Source organism: Cavia porcellus, unplaced genomic scaffold (assembly GCF_034190915.1).
Source record: "Cavia porcellus strain 051 isolate PalLab524CR breed Dunkin Hartley unplaced genomic scaffold, mCavPor4.1 scaffold_12, whole genome shotgun sequence".
Classification (NCBI taxonomy): Eukaryota; Metazoa; Chordata; class Mammalia; order Rodentia; family Caviidae; genus Cavia; species Cavia porcellus.
Genome location: NW_026947495.1, coordinates 84,230,169 through 84,247,437, shown reverse-complemented (window position 1 = coordinate 84,247,437; position 17,269 = coordinate 84,230,169). Strand labels below are relative to the sequence as shown.

At 39.5% G+C, this 17,269-nt stretch overlaps 1 protein-coding gene across 5 annotated transcripts in view; it reads left to right on the top strand.

Annotated features, from left to right (window-relative positions):
• Trak2 (trafficking kinesin protein 2) overlaps positions 1–17,269 on the top strand; it is a 59,070-nt gene that overhangs the window by 1,955 nt on the left and 39,846 nt on the right. The window contains exon 1 of one of the 5 annotated variants that reach the window (XM_063259565.1): positions 14,576–14,792. The exons of 3 other annotated variants lie outside the window; for them this stretch is intronic. The gene's annotated coding sequence lies outside the window, so the exon portion shown is untranslated. Of the gene's footprint in view, positions 1–14,575; positions 14,793–16,655; positions 16,673–17,269 lie in introns of those variants that run through there. One more of the 5 variants, XM_063259566.1, reaches the window with a different exon arrangement.

Genomic DNA, 17,269 nt, shown 5'->3' with positions numbered 1-17,269 from the left:
CTTGCAAATGATTCTCCTGCCTGGGCCTCCCAAGTGGTGGGATTACCCTCACACCCAGCCATGAGGTACTTTTTATTTTTTTGGAACCAGGGATGGAACTCACCATTTCACACTTGCCAGGCAGGTGCTTACACCACTGAGCTAAATCCTCAGCCCCCATGAGGTACTTTTTATATAAACAGTTAAAGCAAAAACATAGCATAGGACCAGAGGTATAGCTCAGTGGCTCAATCACTTGCCCGCTAAGTGCAAGGTCATCAGTTTGATCCCCCAGTACCAAAAACAAAACAAAAAAACAGAGCATATCCAGGTCTTGTACCTACTGAACCAAGCAAGATCAGAATCTTTATTCTGACATGTACTGATTACCTCCTGTGTACCAGTCCCACAGCACATTTATCTTTACAAGTACCTTATTCAGAATGGAAATTCAGCATTAAATAACTTGCCAGGAAGTCACAGAGTAAGTTGCAAACCAAGTACACAGTGGGAGCCGAGATTGGTATGTAAGTTTACCTTTGGTCAAGTTGTGTATATGCTGCCAAAGCGAGCACACCTTATTTCAAGTTGTGTGCTCTTTGCTCTACTCCTTGTTAATCAGGTCTTTACTAAACACTGTCAGTGGACCAGATCCTGTGCTGAATGCTAGCAATTTAGTCCTCACTGTGAAGGAGTGCAGTCTGAAGAGGGAAGGAGACCATTAGGAGAGTAGATTGAGCAGTAGCACAGCGCTGTACAGAGGCACAAAGGGACCACAGGAAAGACACTGAAATCAGTATGAAGGGGGAAGGCTTGGCCACTCTCAGGGGAAAAGAGGAGTGGGGGAATAGTTTGAGCAAGAAAAGGATGGGAATGTTCAGGGGCTGAGTTGTGTGTAAGTCCTAACCCTCCTACCCTAGACTGTGACTATGTACGGACAAGGCTTGGGAATGATTAAGTTAAAAAGCCCATTACGTGGGCCCGAGTAGAATCTGACAGCTAATTTTGTAAGTGAAGAAGCTTTGAACGTAAGAAAGAATACCAGAGATGCATCTGTCCGAGGAAAGTCCAAGTGAGACTATGTCAGGAAGGCCAAGGAAAAACGTCTCAGGGGAAAACAAATCTGCTAACAAAGACATAATCTTGGACTTCAAGCCTCCAGAGTTGTAAGAAGATAAATTTTGGTTGTTTAAATCACACAGGCTGTGATAAGTTGTTATGGCAGCCCCAGCAAACTAATAAATTGGGGTTCCGGGCAAAAGGAATGGCATGCAAAAGATCTTTTAGTAGTGACCACATGATCGAGGTTTCATGGTGAGGAGAGACATTTGACAGATGATGCTGGAGAGTAGGCTAGGTCAGATTAACAAGATTTTTATATGAGATTGGAAGGGGTTGTAAACTGCCCCAAGGGAAGTAGAGTGGAGAGGGTGTGTAGCAGATGTGTGTTGGTAAGAGTGTTCTGAGCCTTAAAGAAGACAGATTAAAGGGGTTACAACTGGACGCAGGGAGACCAGTTTATGTAGTGATAGTCCTAAGAGGCTGAACTAAGGAGAATGTATGTTGAAATAACAAACTACCTTTGATAACATAAGTAAAAGCAATAGCTGACCCTTAAGGCATGCATAAGAAAATTTAAAAAGAGTTTGTACATAGCAATTGTACGTAAACACTGCCTGTGGTCTTGCCATTTCATTTTTCCTGAATAGGTTACAAAGTTTCAGTTACCACAGCATAGTCAGCACTGTGTTTTTCCATTCTAAAGTGTGATTTTATGTCTCTGATAGACCCTTTTATGGTATTCACACCATTCTGCACCCAGTGCTCTGGAGCCTTATTAAATATCTGCTATTATCTCAGTTGGATACATAAAGGTAACTGAAGCACAGAGAGGTTAAGTAACTTCTCCAATGTCACATAGCTAATAAAGAGCTAAGATTCAGACTCAAGCATTCAGCCTTCAGAGTCTATCATTAGCCTTATTCTGTTGCTATATGATGACCATCAAGATCTTCAATTACTTGTGAAGAAAGAGGAGGAATAAAAAATAGTGTTTGCTTTAAGGATAGTCAATTTACAGGAGGAGATGAGCAACGACTACAATGAAAGATATTTTTAAAAGTCTTGGAGAAGAGTGGTGAGAGGCAGTGGTGACTTTGAGTTTGGACTTCTTGGAAGGCTTTGGGAGGGCTCAGTGGAAAATCAACATTTAGCTGGTGTGTCAGGGTTAGAATTTGGACAAAGAATGAGAAGAGGACGTCTGAGGTAGAAGAAATTGTAGGAAAAAGGTGGTGGATTGGGACCCTCCTGGGGTGTCTAGGGAGCCAGCAAGTGCTATCCTGTTTTGTCTACAGTGTGTTGTGTGGCTGGAGAAGAAAGTGGAGAAGCCAGTTTGCTAGGAGGACACAAATGTCAGGGATGAAAACCTTGGGGTGGGATAAGGGAGTGCAGCAGTTCAGGCATGAATCCCAGATATCCTTATCTCTTAGGAGAGGAAAATACTCAACTGTTGCAACCCACTAGCAAACAAGGCCTGTGTTCTCTGGCAGAATTCTCTATTTCCCTTCACCCAATTAGGCCCAGGGACAGGAGAGGCTGTAATGAGGAAGCGAAATCGGTAACAGGCAGGATCTCTGACTGAGTATGAGTAAGGAGTACTTGGTACAGGAGGGGAGAGGGAGGACCAGGCCATCCCAGGCCTCGTGGACCCTGAGTAGAGGTGTGGTTTTATATCTGGTATTCCAGGTGTAGACCTTTGATCTCTCCTTTTTAAAGAGGAATTTGGTTCAAAAAGCATGATTTTTCTGCTTCAAGAGACTCGAGACAGGAAATCTGAGGTAGGAGATTTGAGGCATAAATGACACAGGGCTGTAGGGGCTAATTGGACTGCGGTGGGTATAGCTTCAGACGAAAGTGGGTCATGGCAAGATTAAGTGTGAACGAGAAATGGGGAAGAAGAAATGAGAATAAATGCTCTGGAGAATTTTGACTGAGCTTTTCCTGTGAGGGCAGTAGCTAAAAATCCTTGGGGAAGGGAAGTTTTTATAATTTAATCTGTTTTTAGTAAAATGGGAGGTTTTGAGCATGTTAGTAAGCCAAGCAAGACAGTGAAGCTGGTGGAGGACAGGCTAAGTACAGGAGCGAGGTTTGGAGGAGGCAGGAGCAGAGACGGTGAAGCAGCTCCTGTTTCATTGTTTTTAACTAAGAGGCCAGCCATGCGTGGTGGATAAGTTGGAAACTACACTGTATAAAGGTTTCTCCACCTTTGTTCTTGGGCAGTCCAAGTCCTCTTCTAAAAGGATTACTAATTTGTGTAGACTTGAGCCAACAAGTGTGCAGGTGCATTACAGAGTTACACTTGTACTTAATTCTCGAAAAGCAATTATAGATAATGTGGATTTTGGTAGGAGCCGTGAGAAATGGAGAACAGAAAGGAGTCAGAGATGAGTGTTAAAGTTGTGACATGGGATTGTCCCAAAGAGGAAGAACATTTCAGAGGATTCTAGAGGCTGCACCTGTGCAGTGAGGCTATGATTGATGACTGGATTTACAGCAACCTTGTTCTAAAGGCCAAAAGTTTTGTGACCTTTTCTGGAGAATTTAGCTGCTTTATATCTAAAATGCAAGTCAGTGGGCTGGGGATTTAGCTCAGCGGCATAAGTGCCTGCCTTGCAAGCAGGCAGTCGTGAGTTCAATCCCCGGTTCTGATAAAAAAGGAAAAAGACAAAAAAAAAAAATTTAAAAAAAGACAAAGCATGTCCCTCCTCTTAACGTAATGAAACAAAGGGCAGCTACTGTATAAAATGCAAGTCAGTATGGAAAATGGACTGCTCAGAAATTCATCACTTATTAGAGTTAGGAGTCAGAGCGCTGGTCTTTGGTCTGATGCTCTCAGCTGTGGGCATGACATGTACTGTGGGCTTCTTCGGGCTGCTGGTGTAAATCAAAACAAAGGAAGCTTGTTGTTAAAAAGGAGCATCTGTCTGGCAGAAGAGGAGGTAGAGCAACTGAAAAGAAGTATCCAGCCATTCTCATCTTTCTTCGTGGGAAAGAGGCTAAACCACTGAATTTGTTTTTTCTTTTGTAAGAATTGTAAGACTACAAATGAGGCTTAATTAGCAGCTGTGAATTTTTAACAGATATTAGATTATGTCTCATTTGATATGTGTCTCGTTTGATATGTGTCTTATTGTAAAGGACTTTGTAGTTACCTGCAAGTGCTTAGTGGAGTACATAGGAAAACTAAGCAGTAAGCCAAAGAAAGATTCATTCTTTATTACAAGTAAAATGTTATTGCTATATAATGATAAATCATTCTAACACTAAATTCCTGTCTAGAATTTTTCATAAAGCAAATACAGTTCAGTCTTAGCTTGGTTTTGGTTTTCAAGGCATTTTACTTGTTTGATACTGAGTCCAAAATAAATTTCTGTAACTCAGGGATTGACATTTTAATCAGTAAACTGGAGGTTAGGCATGCATTGCAATCTCTTTAATGTGTTGTTAGGTTTTGGACATACAAAAATAAGATCTCTTCCTTCAGGTAGCTCCAAATGTAGTGAGAGAGAAATGACTAGTGAGCATGTTGTCATCAAACAGAAGAGCCGTTAAATGCTGATGAGAGCAAAAGCACAATGAAAAAATTAAATTTCCTAAATCTTTTTTTTTTTCCATATTTGTCATCCAGTCTATTTCCTAGTATCAGTTAACAGTAAAATTCTCACGGAAGAGAGGTGGAACTACTTGGGGGAAGCAGTGTAGAAAATCAGTGTATTCAGAGCCAGCCTAGGAAAAGAACACCAGGCAAGGGAAGCTTGGTGAGGAGGGAGGAGAGTGCCAGTCACACTCCTGGTGCTGTAGAGGTGAAAGACAGGTCTGGAAGCCGCCAGGGCAGGATACAGGCCTGGGGCCTCCCGATAACCCATAACCCGGTTATCTGGTTTCTCAGCCCAGCCAGCAGGTTAGGAAGGGCGAGGCATGGAGGCTGAGGGGAGCGTGATCTCCCTCACAGGGAGATTAAAAGTAATATTTTGTGCTGTTTAATGTAGGGAGAAAGAGCTGTTTATGAGATTATAACCCTGAGGATTTCACTGTATATTTTTATATCCACATGTATTGCCTGTACAGTAATGGTAATAATGGCAGTGACCCTGAGTCATACAGCTGTTTTCAGTCTGTTCTAAGGACATTGTTTTTCCCTCTCATAGCAGTTCACTGGACTTTGGATATTTTAACCATCAAGTATAAAAAAACTGCTGAAAGACGAAAACAGTATTAAAGTGTTTTGTTTTGGGTTTTTTGCACCACGGAGGTATCAATCCCATCTCTAAAAACTGTTTGCCACTTGGTTATAACTGATAGGGTTAATTGGCACAGTCCTGGGCTGCACATGTAACTTGTGCTGAAACCCAGGGGAAGCCTGGACAGTTTTGTGTATTGCACTAGGAAAGCCTTCAGTTTTCAAATGCTTTAAGAAAGCCTTCATGTTTTTCACATAGTTTATTTTTTTCCTAGTATAGACTGCAAGGATGCAACTGAACTAATATGTGAGATGTTGTCAGTTGCATATAATAAGGTATAGAGGGACCTAGTTTATTGGAATAAGGGTTTATTTTTAATAGCAATTTTTATTTTATTGGTACATTTTAGATGTACACAATGATAACATTTGTCATAGGGAATGTTAAATAGGGGCACATGAGGAAGCACTTGGAGGCTGAGACCGTGGAAAAGTGTAGATTTAATTCCACATACATCAGAGTGATACCATCGAGTATCTGGAGGGGAGTCCAAGTATATGTGGGATTAGAGGATGAAGTCACAGTCTCAAAGAATCTGGATGGAATGTTTAGGGTCAAAGTGGCAGGGCCCGTCAGCCCAGGTGTATACAAGAGCTGAGTCTTCCTGTGTGAGGAAAACTGCAGGTCCAGCCCTGAATTTCTCCAGTGGCCCTTAATTCTTGTTTGCTGAGGGCAGCCTGGACTCTTGTTGTTTGTAGAGGGTGGTATGAAGGTCTCTCCCAGGACTGGCCTGATAGGGAATTTGTCTCTGTACAGGAGATCTCTTACTGCTGCATTTTCCCCATTCCCTTACCCTCCCTTCAATTCCTCTTCCCCTCATTATTTATAAAAGCTGTTTCCATTTTTTCTTTCTATTTTTTTCCCTCTTGTGCCTTCTTTCCTTTCCCCTTCTCCCTGCCCTTGTTCCCCTACTCATCTGAACATATTATTACCATTTCTTGATATCTGTTGTACATTTTGGTCCTTATTTACACTTTTAGTTTCTCACACCAAAGAAGTAATGCAGTCTTTGAGGATTTATTTTGCTCTGTATTTTATTTACTACATTTAGCAGCTCAGAACAAGTAATAGAATTATTTATTCCAACTTGGTAATGATTTTTTCATACCGTAGAAGAACCTGTTGAAAAGCACAAACTCAGATTAAGAGGTGAAAGATTACATAAAAACATACACACATCTCTCTGCTTCATTGTAAGTACACCTAGCTTTGAGACCAAATAATTCATTTATAAAGCATATATAAAACAATTAAAGGGAAATTGAGGATTTATTTACTTTATTCTTTTTTTTAGTAATCAGTCTATGTTACTAAAAAGTGATGTGGAGAAATAATGTTGTGCTAGAATTCCAAGATTTTTCAAACTGAGTATACACCCCCATCCCACACTTCCAGGCTCTTACAGTGGAGAAACGTGGATTTCGTTCCTAGTATTATAGATAGCTAAGTTAAGCAAGTTATAGACCATCAGAGGGACAGGCCCTGGAGGGTATCAGTGCAGAAGAGGAGAGTATGTCAAGACTGTGGTTAGAGGTGCATCAGTTGAAGGTCAGCCCAAAGATGAAGACAGTGGCCAGGCCTACATGCCTCCCTAAGGGATAATCAGGATATAGAGATTATACTGTAATTAGCACCATCTGATCCAGGAAGTTTAGCTAGGGAGCAATTGCCCAGCTGGATGACCAGAGGATCTGAACCCATCCCTCCCCTGAAATGCCTTTGTTCTTTCTGTGTACCCTTCTGTGTGACTTGTTTCCCTATTGGATGAGTATTAGCCAAGGAGTTATACTTACAGTCTATAGGTTTGACCCACATTGTACCCGCACTGACTTTGCTGTATGAATTGCCCCGGTAGAGGGCCCTGGTGGCAGCCTACTTGGGACCCCTTCTCAAAAGCTCACCCTCAATAAGCCTTTCCTACTGTTAACCTCCATTGTTCCTTAGAAGTCATTCTTTGATTTCAGGGGACACAAACATCTGACATCTAGCAGGTTGGGAGTTGTATTTCTCCTGTGTCACTAGTTCTTAGTAGCTTGAACAAGGTAATTAACCTTTAAGCCTTAGTGTCTTTGTCTATAAAATGGTGACACTAATCTTCACATCCTCAAGTTGTTGTGAGGCTCAGAAAAAATTGTGGACAGAAAGTATTACATGAGGCATGTAGAATGTCAGTGTTTGCAGTTATTTTTAGAAAAGACAAAATTTCAAAGATAAATGCCAGTATATAACTTTGTCATATTTTTAATTTGAAATTCAGCTATTGTGCCTTTATTATAAATTATTTACCACTGTAAGCTAATCTGAGAGAACTTCTACAGAGTATTTCAATTGATGTATTCTTTAGTAGAGTCATGAATTTAACTGAAATGTTTTGGGTTTTATTTTCAGGTTCAAATAGTTAATTCTTACTTCGGGAAATTCTCAAGAGTAATGTTATGTCCTCTTCAGTTTTGCTTCTAGAAACTAAAATTTCCTCCATGCAGTAGGAATTGATCAGGCCTGAAGGAATGTCACACTAAACAACTCACTGGAGAAAGAAAAGTATACCAGAATATCTGATGTTACTATACAGTATATCTGGTGAATTGCACACAGAGTCCCCATAGTTAGTATATTTTACGGCTTGTAGGAATATCTGCATGAAAAATAAGATTGCCAGAAGTTGAGGGGCGGAGGATCCTGGAAGTATGGGATGAGTATGCTAAGTAGGGAAGGTATGCGGGGCAGCAGTGTGTTCCCAGAGGCACGTTCCCTGTGGCTGGAGAGAGCCAGGTCACGGCACCATCCTGAGCTATTGCAGCAGCCAGGGGCAGACAGAGGCTTGGGAATAAATTCGTAGGAACTGGTAACCGCGTGGAAGGGAGGCGGGAAGAGAGGGGTGAGTTCGATTTTTGTCTCCTGATCAGGTGAACTGGTGATACTAACTTCTTAGAACAACAACAAAAACAGATTTTATGAAAAAAGAAAAGGGAGTTCAGTTTGCAATGTGGAGAATTTGTGGTACAAATTCTAACCTGAGATTTCCAGTTTAAAGTCATGAAATACCAAGTTGGACTAAAGATAGAAACTTGAGAAGTAACTATCAGGTAGTTGGAATTTAAGACATTTGAGGTAGTAGAGATTCCTGAGGAGGGAAAGAAGAGGGCCCATGAAAGAATCCTGAGGAGCTGGGGGTGGGAGACATTAAAAGCAGGTAGAGGAAGCACTCCTGGATTTCCTCAGTCACCTGGTTACTGTGTCCTTTAGGTCAGAATTGGGGCTATGAGAGGCAGATAGCCAAAAACTATATCTCAAAATATATACATATATATATACATATACATACATATTTATGTATGTATATGTATATATATATATATGTATGTATTTGTTTTCTTAATTTCATTGGCAACCCTAAAGCATAATACATGTCAATTTTCACTCAAACTATCAGTTGTCTTCGAATCCTGGAGATGGTTGTAATAATTGGTTTTGAAAAGTCTTAACATCTAATAATACTAGACAAATATTATGTCTAAACATAATATAACCAGAAAGTCTCTTGCCTAAGAGAATTATATTAAAATAGTTACACGTCTTAGCTATGTGAGAATTCCAGATAATTCTAGAATTACATGTGTTTAGAAACATGTTTGTAATCAGTATTCTTCCTTCTGACCATCTGTCAGCCTCCCTTCTTCCTTTTAAATTACGCCCTGCTCTTGGTCATAAAGATTGAGTGTCCTGGTGCCAGGGATAATTTTGTTTATTTGAAAAGCCTATATTGCCTGTAGTTTTGTTTTGGGCACCTATCTCATGGGAACTGATGCTTCTGAAACATTGCATGTTTGCAATGAGCCGTAATTCATGTCTCGCTTCAGGGTAGCTGATTTTAATGTGTTATGTTTCTACTAGTGGGAACAAGTTAAGTACAATTTTTAAATAACAAGGATTGAGGATCATTTTAAGTCACCAAAAGTAATTTACTTTTGTTAGAGTAGACAGAAATGAGAACACTCATTTTCTTCCTGTGACTGTTTTTTAAAATTTGTATATTCTTCACTGCTTTGTGAAAGTGTTATTTTAAGGAGTCTCAACTTGAAGATAAATCCTGAAGAGCACATTATACAAGAATACTCAGTCTGACAGCACAGCTGTATCTATGATTCAGTCTATTTTTAATCTTCTGTGAATAGCCTGGTGTGGTGGCACATGCCTGTAATCCCAGCAATTGGGAGGCTGAGGCAGGAGGAGGGAAGTTGAGGCAAGAGGATCATTGTGAGTTCAAGATCAAAGTGGGCTACAAACTGAGCTCAAGGCCAGCTTGAACTGCAGAGTGAGACCTTGTCTCAAAAAGACCAAAACAAAACAAAACTTCTGTGAAGAGTTTCTGGACTTCTCAGTGAACGATGCCTTTTGATCTAATCTTTTACCTACTTTTTACTAGTCAGCAGTAAGAGAAAGATTTATTTGATCCCAGAATCGTAGTATATATTTCAGCACCCATAAAATCTACTGTACAAAATGCTGCTACTCAAGATGTTTTTGCTCATTTTTGGTTTTGAGAACAGGAATCCCACAGATGCATTACGCTGTTTATTCTACACTGCTTGTTTTTGAGGACCTCTACTTTTTCCTGTTTTTTTTTTTTAAGCATTACTTTGGTTAAAAAGACAACATTATCTATGTTTAGAAAAGATTTAAAGCTGGATATAGTGTTGGCGTGTCAAGTTTCTTTTTCTGTTGGAGAAATATATCAAGACCATCTTACAAATGTGCCTTTCTGCTCATTTGAAGTTTGTGCTTAGCATTGAGCTATTCTATCCTGTAGTCCCAGCTCTGTGGGAGGCTGAGACAAAAGGATCACTTGAACCCAGGAATTCAAGGTTCAAGACCAACTTGGGCAACATAGTGGGACCCCATATTAAAATTTAAAAAAAATAAAATAGCTGTAATGATTGCCATAATATCCTGAAACATAAATCTTGACAGTAGCTGCCTTGAGAACTCATATTTTAATATGCTGTAACCTAGATGTCAGCTGAGGTCCAGACCCTTCAGTAGCTAAATAAATTGGCTTGAACCTTGAGCTTTGTGTTATGGAAAAACCAGAAGTTTCTGTACAATTCACACAAATCCATGGTGTTTTGACCTCTGAGCTGCCCCTTCCATGGGCCCAGCCTGTCTTCTGCAGGACAGAGTAAACATTACCCCACCTGTCTCAAGCCCTCTGATATTGTGAGGCCTCACCTTCTACCCCGTGACTTTCCCACATAAAAACCATTTTTTTCTTAAGAGGAATTTTACTGTGCCTTGTTAAGCTGATAAAAGGTATACCTTTTTAATTCAATTTGATAATAATAATAAGCCCATAGTAACACTTATTTTCTCCCTTACCAAACTTCCAAATATTTAAAATGCTCTCTGAGCTCAATCTCTATTCTTTAGAAGTTAAAAGAAACCTACTTTAAAAAGGCTTTAATAAATGCTAGAATTTAATATATAGTATTATGTAGCTCCTTTGCCAAATAACAGGAGAAGATACTGCTTGTTTAAAAGGATGCAAAAGGGCCAGGGATACAGCGCAGCAGCACAGCACCTGCCTAGCAAGCGTGAGATCATGAGTTTGATCCTCTTTACCAAAATCAAACAAAAAGACAAACAAAAAAAGATGTAGTATTCTAGATAATGTTGGGATATCGATTGCTTTTTCTCTTACAGAAATATATCAAGACTATCTTACAAATGTCTGTCTACTCATTTGAAGTTGGTGTGTAGTATTGAACTGTTCTATCCTACTTCCTTTGAGTAAACCATTCTCTGACTAGAACTAAATTGTTTTTTTGACAACCAAATAATGATTTGCTTTGTTTTTCATTTTTCTGAACCAATCATGACATTCTGTTTTTTAAAAAATGAGTTTTTTTAAAAAGCAGTGAAGGCTGTTTTCAGCACCGTTGTATTTTACATATCCCTTTCAGTTATTCTGGAGCATCAAGTGTAAGATGGAATTTCTGTTCAGAAATACACAAAGATTTTTTAAACACAATCTTTGGTCATTTGCTTATGCATTTTTCCTGTAAGCTTGGTGGGTGTCCTTGTAGTATTCTAATCTGTGTACAAAAATATCATGATTGCTGGACATGAAGGTGCAAGCTCGAAATCCCAGCACCCAAGAGGCTGAGCCTCAGGCAGGAGGATCACGGCAAATTTGAAGCCAGACCAGGCTACATGGTGAGTTTAAGGCCAGCCTGGACTGCATAGTTAAGATTCTGTCTCCAAAAAAAAGAAAGACAGACAGACAGACAAACAGACAGAAAGAAGAACCATGGTTTAGGTTATGTCTTAAACATCAATAGGTCTGACCAATCGTGTAAAAGCTAAGTATGTTGTTTTGGTTTGGCTTGACTTGGTTTGGTTTGGTTTTACATTTTTGGAGGGTGAACAACAAAGATTATATGCAACAAATCTTACATACCTTCAAAGCCTAAACTGTTTTGTACCTTGCTTTTTACTAAGGCCCTACTATGGATTCTTGCATTTTAAAGTGAATCAATAGCCTATTATTGTTTGAAAGTTACTGATGGAAATATCAGTGGTTATATACTAGTGTGTTTGGGGTACTGAATGGTTTTTAAAATGGTGATATAGATCACTAGTGTTTGAACATAAAAAACAAGTGAGCAACACATTAACATTCTATCTCCTGATAAAAGGCAGTAGGTAAAATATTGTAACTTTCCCTTGATGCTTCATGTTTGTATACTGTCTGAATTTTTCAAGTGAATATAGTGCTTTCTTTATAATAAAAAGCATACTGCATACATGAATAGGTGCATATTGTGTAAAGAGACAGAGAAATGGAATGGAAATTTCCAATGTAGTTGTGGCATCAGCTGAAAATATGTACCACTTTTAAACTCTCCATGTTTGAACTTACACATCTCTCCCTTCGAAACACCTCTCTCCTCCAAGTGTGCAGTACCAGGTAACCAAGCACCTGAAAATGTCTGTATTGAGGCTTTATTTGTTTTTCCATTGTGTTAATTGAATTCTATACAGCTTTAGAATAGGCAGGTATATATAAAACAATATGGCTTTTTGCAAAATTGTCAGGAACTGTGCCTGCACAGTTTACACTATAGAGATTGCTACATCTACCACATACATTTTTCTCCAACAAAAATTCATGTGTCCACACTAAGTTTAAACTTTAAGCATTGAAGGGATACTATAATAATTACATAGAAAGTTAGCTACCAAAAGAACAATAGGACTTTCGTATGTTTTTTTAAATTGCCTGTTTAAATTTGGGTGCAGTGGTGCATACCTATAATCCCAGCACCTGGGAGGCTGATGCAGGAGGCTAGTCACAAGTTCAAGGCCAGTGTGGGCTATCTAGTGAGTTTAAGTCCAGCATGAAGAATATAATGAGACTCTGTCTCAGAAAATAAATAAAAATTGTCAATTTAACCCCATATTGTGTTCCAAGTTGGCCTACACACCAAAGGCAACCACTTTAAGTACAGTACTGTATAATATAGGATGTTTTTGGAAGTTATCTACTACTAGAGGTTAGTTGTGAGAAAGGATTACCCTCGCTAAAAATAATTGTTAGAACTCCCAGGTTACTATTGGGTGGCAGTCGCAGAGCAGGTTGCCTGGCTATGTGTCTATGACAGTATATGTTTCTTGCAGGTAGAATTGTTGGCAGAGGGAGAGGGTAGGAACTGATCATAATTGGGTGTCTTCTAAGTCGGTGTCCAGATGAGCAGGTACTACGAGATGGTACTGTTTGTAATCTATAATTTTGCCTCCTTATCTACATAACGTTTTGATTATATTGAACACATAGATAATGCTTACTGTGTATGAAGTATTTGACATACGTTTTATAAGTAACTCATTTAACATGCATAACACCTCTGTAAGGTAGGGTTGTCATTGTCCTCATTTCTGTAAATGAGGAAGCAGGCATAGAAGGACTTATTTTTTTTAACCAAGTACAGATTTTAGTTTTAATAATTACTAATTTGGGACTATAGGGCACTAATGGAAAAATCATTAGAAACAAATGGGTTATACAGTATGTGTTTATTTCATATCTGCTGCAATGCCAACCTTGTAGGCATTGTAGCTGCCGTTTAACTTTTATGACTTTTAACTTCTCAATACCAATATGTATAGCTCATTATAAGGCCAAATGGGGAAAAGAAACATGTCTGCTACCATGTTAAACTTTATAGTATTAAGAATTTGAAAATAAAATCCAAAGATAGTGATTTACAGCATCCTTTATTGGACACTGTATTTTGAACTCTAGCGCACTGTATATGTGATTTTTTGGATGGGTAAAATTTAACATTTAGGGCCTGATAACTTTCATTGTTTTGTGGTAAGAATGTAAACGTGCAGTGTTGAACACAATGACTTCTGATAATGACTAACCTGCTTTCTTGCCTAATTCTTATAAAAGGTAAAGTTTGGAAAATGCTACTAAGATTGTATACACGCCACAGTCTTCTGTAAATTTAAGAAAGCCTTCTTCCTCTTTGTTGCTCAGCAGGGCATGATGCCGAGTTACCTAAAGGTCTTGATGAATCACAGATACTCAGTATCAGTAGCCACCTGTTTTCTTCCCAGACATACTACTCCTGTCTACTTCAGTAATTTGGTGGGATTGCTTCAAGGAACATAAATTCATTATCTTTTACCAACAGGAAGTTAGGCTGCACTTTTCTTCAAACCTTTAGTGTTTGGCTTGGAACTAAATGCCAAGCACAACAACACTTAAAATTACACCTTTGAATGCATAGCAAAAGGCCTGGTAGATTACCTTGCCTGGTAGGTTAGCTTTTCAGATCTTTCCCAGCACACACTTACACTAGAACCTTGTGATTTTTGAGCTTTGTGCATAGTCCCTGTCCCCAGGCAGGGACCCTGGCTTGCTGTGCCTCACACATGGTCGTTGTCAGCTCAACCCCTGCTGTTACTGGGATGCGTTTGTGTGCTGTGTGTTCTGCAAGTGTGTAGTTTACAAATATTGCCAATCTCATTTTGTCCCTGTACTGCTACAGGTTCTTGGTCATACAAGTTAAAGGGTGTAAAATTTGTGCATATTAAATTATCACTGGACAATAAGGATAATTGGGACAGGAGGCTGTTAACATGAACAGATGCTGCTTAGCCTGAGGTCTGTTCAAGTGGCGGCTTGGAGTTCAAGACCTCAAGGGCCTCACAGTGGACAGCAAGGCTGCTGGGGAAGCTTTCCAAACACAGCAGGCATCATAGCTCCAGGCCTTCTCTGATCTGCAGGTGACACTCTGGCTGGATCCCCTGGCTGCCAGAGGCCACTCCCTTCTGTTGGAGGAGATTGTGACAGGGAAGATTGCCTGCTTCAGCAAACGTTTGTTGTAAACAAAAAGAGCCCCAAATAGATCAAGTAGGAGACCTGACCTGTAATCCTAAAACTCACTTTTGGCTTTGGACATTTAAACTGATGAATTTAACAGCCTTTTGGAATCCAGTGTGCTTGTAAGTAGAGCTACCATCATACTTCATATTCTGAAGACGCTACTGATCATTAAACTGAATGACAATTTAAAAAGAGAGACGGATTTCTGGAAGACCAGCTGTGCTGCTTCGTACGTGTGCTAGTAGAATAGCTGGTGTGCAAATAGCGCAGCTTCTGTGGTTTCAGCCCGTGAGGAGCTCTGCTCACGTGAGTTTTGCCAGCCTGTATTTTGGTGCTGGTATCTCCCACCTGTCCAGCTTTTACATGGAAGCTGTGAGGGTCTTTATTGGGCTCAGTATCTGAGTTTTAGATTATTTTGGGGGTTTTGGTAAACTGCCTGTGGTATAGTGAGTGGCATTACAGTTAATAAGTCTTTGTCAGACTTTACCTATTTAATGTAGGAACACAATGAGTTTATTTTATTTTAAGATTCAAGTGAGACTCCAAAGTATTGATTGTCAAATAAAATTTTGAAATAGGTTTTTCAGTGTAAATGTTTCATGAAGTTACTACTGCATTTACTGTAATTCTGTGCTCTGCATTCCTATAAGATGACATTTCCCTGAGTTACTGAAGGCTTTTCAACAAGGCTGTTTTGTCCATAGTTTCCTGTTTTAAGGAAGTAGCAATTCTTCTTAGCACAGGACCTATATTTAGTCACTCATTGTTGACCATTTAGTTATGTAGCTGAGCTAGACTAAGTAATTAGCCATGTTGTTTCTGTCTGCAGTATTCCTATCAGTGACTTGTTTTGGTGGTTCTTTTTAAGTCTTATTCTTGTTAAAATAAGTTACCTGGTTGTTTTACTTTACTTCATTCTAAATGTGTGTGAATTACAAAAGCCTGCTTCCTTTCAAATATGAGTGCTTGATTGACTCTTTTTTTTTTATTGACTTTTTTTTTTTTTTTTTGGTACCAGGGATCGAACTCATGACAGCTTATGCCGCTGAGCTAAATCCCCAGCCCCTATTGATTCTTTTTTAAACAGCAGTTGTTCCTAAAATGATTTGACTAAGCATCCAGCAAAAGAAAGTAGGTGGCACTGAGGGAAGTCCTTAAAATGTGTATGTTAACTAGGAAAGGCTGAAAGTATGTTGTTCGTGCTTGTCAAAGTTTAGTTCCTGTATGTTTAGGACTCATTGTGCTTTTTTGTTTATTCATACATCAAAGAGGTAAAAAGAAGGTGATTAATGGCTATAAATATCACTGTCAGATGGCAGTGTAAAGTGACTTCTCAAGTTGAGAGAAAATGCCATCAAGCAGTTGTTGGTAGCCCAACATTATGAGGGGACAGTAGCAGAATGATAATGATAATAAAGTGATATGTGGTGATAAGAAATCATACTAATTAAAACTCACAGAGCATTTACTGTATTCTAAAGCATTAATCTAAGACTTTTACATATGTTAACTTGTAACTCCCCCCTTGGCCCTTTGAGGTAGATGCGGTTTTTCTCCCACAATCCATCATAACCACATACAGTTGATCTTATTAGGCCTGTTTAACAGATGAAGAAACAAAGTCAAGTAATGTGCCCATGATCGGACAGCCAGTAAATGATGGCACTGGGATTCAAATTCAGGCACTGTTGCTCAGAATTCATGTTCCTAACCACTTATGGTAGGCTGAATAATGGTTCTCAAGATACTCAGCTCCAGCTTCCCAGCACCGGTAAAATTTCACAGAAGGCGCTTTGCAGATGTGACCAAGTTAAGGATCTTGAGATGGAGATCATCTTGGATTATCTGGTTGGGTTTTAAACCATATAAGAAGGAGGCAGAGAAAGAATCCCAACAGGTGGCCATGCTGTGAGAGGAGACACAGAGAAAGAGATCTGAACACACTGTGCTCCTGGTGTGGAAGTTGGTAAGGAGACCCTGAGCCGGGGACTGAGAACAGGTAAACAAGTTAGGAGCTAGACAGTGCAGAGTGGGGTTTCCCTCAGGGACCCCAGAGGGAGGGAGCAGTGCCCCGCCTACACCTTAGTACTGGTCCAGAACTGCAAGAAAAGGTGCTTTCAGTTATTACATTTGTGTACTTGTTGTGACAGCAGTAGAAAATTAACAAAGCACCATGTTTTAGAGAAAGACAGAGAAGCTGAAGAGAATGAGCATTTGGATATACATCTATTGCATGTCAAGTACTAAGCTAGGAATTTTCATATTTATTCAGTCCTTATATTTGACTCTTTTAGGAATAGTTATTAGTACCTTTATCTTGACAATGAGGAATGAGACTTAGAAATGTTAAATAATGTGTTCAAGGTCAGAAAAGTAGTAAATAAGATTAAAATAAAGACTTGGGTAACGCCAAGATACATAGCATAGTGTCCTGGACTCCACTGCTCCACACACTGTCCCTGCTAGGAGTTCAGATTTAAGCCAAGACATTTTCTGCAATGTGATCAGAAAAAAAGTTCTAGCACTCATGCACCCTGACTTGGTTCCAGTGCAGGCGGAATAGGTTCCTATGCCCTAGAAGTCACATTCTTTCTGC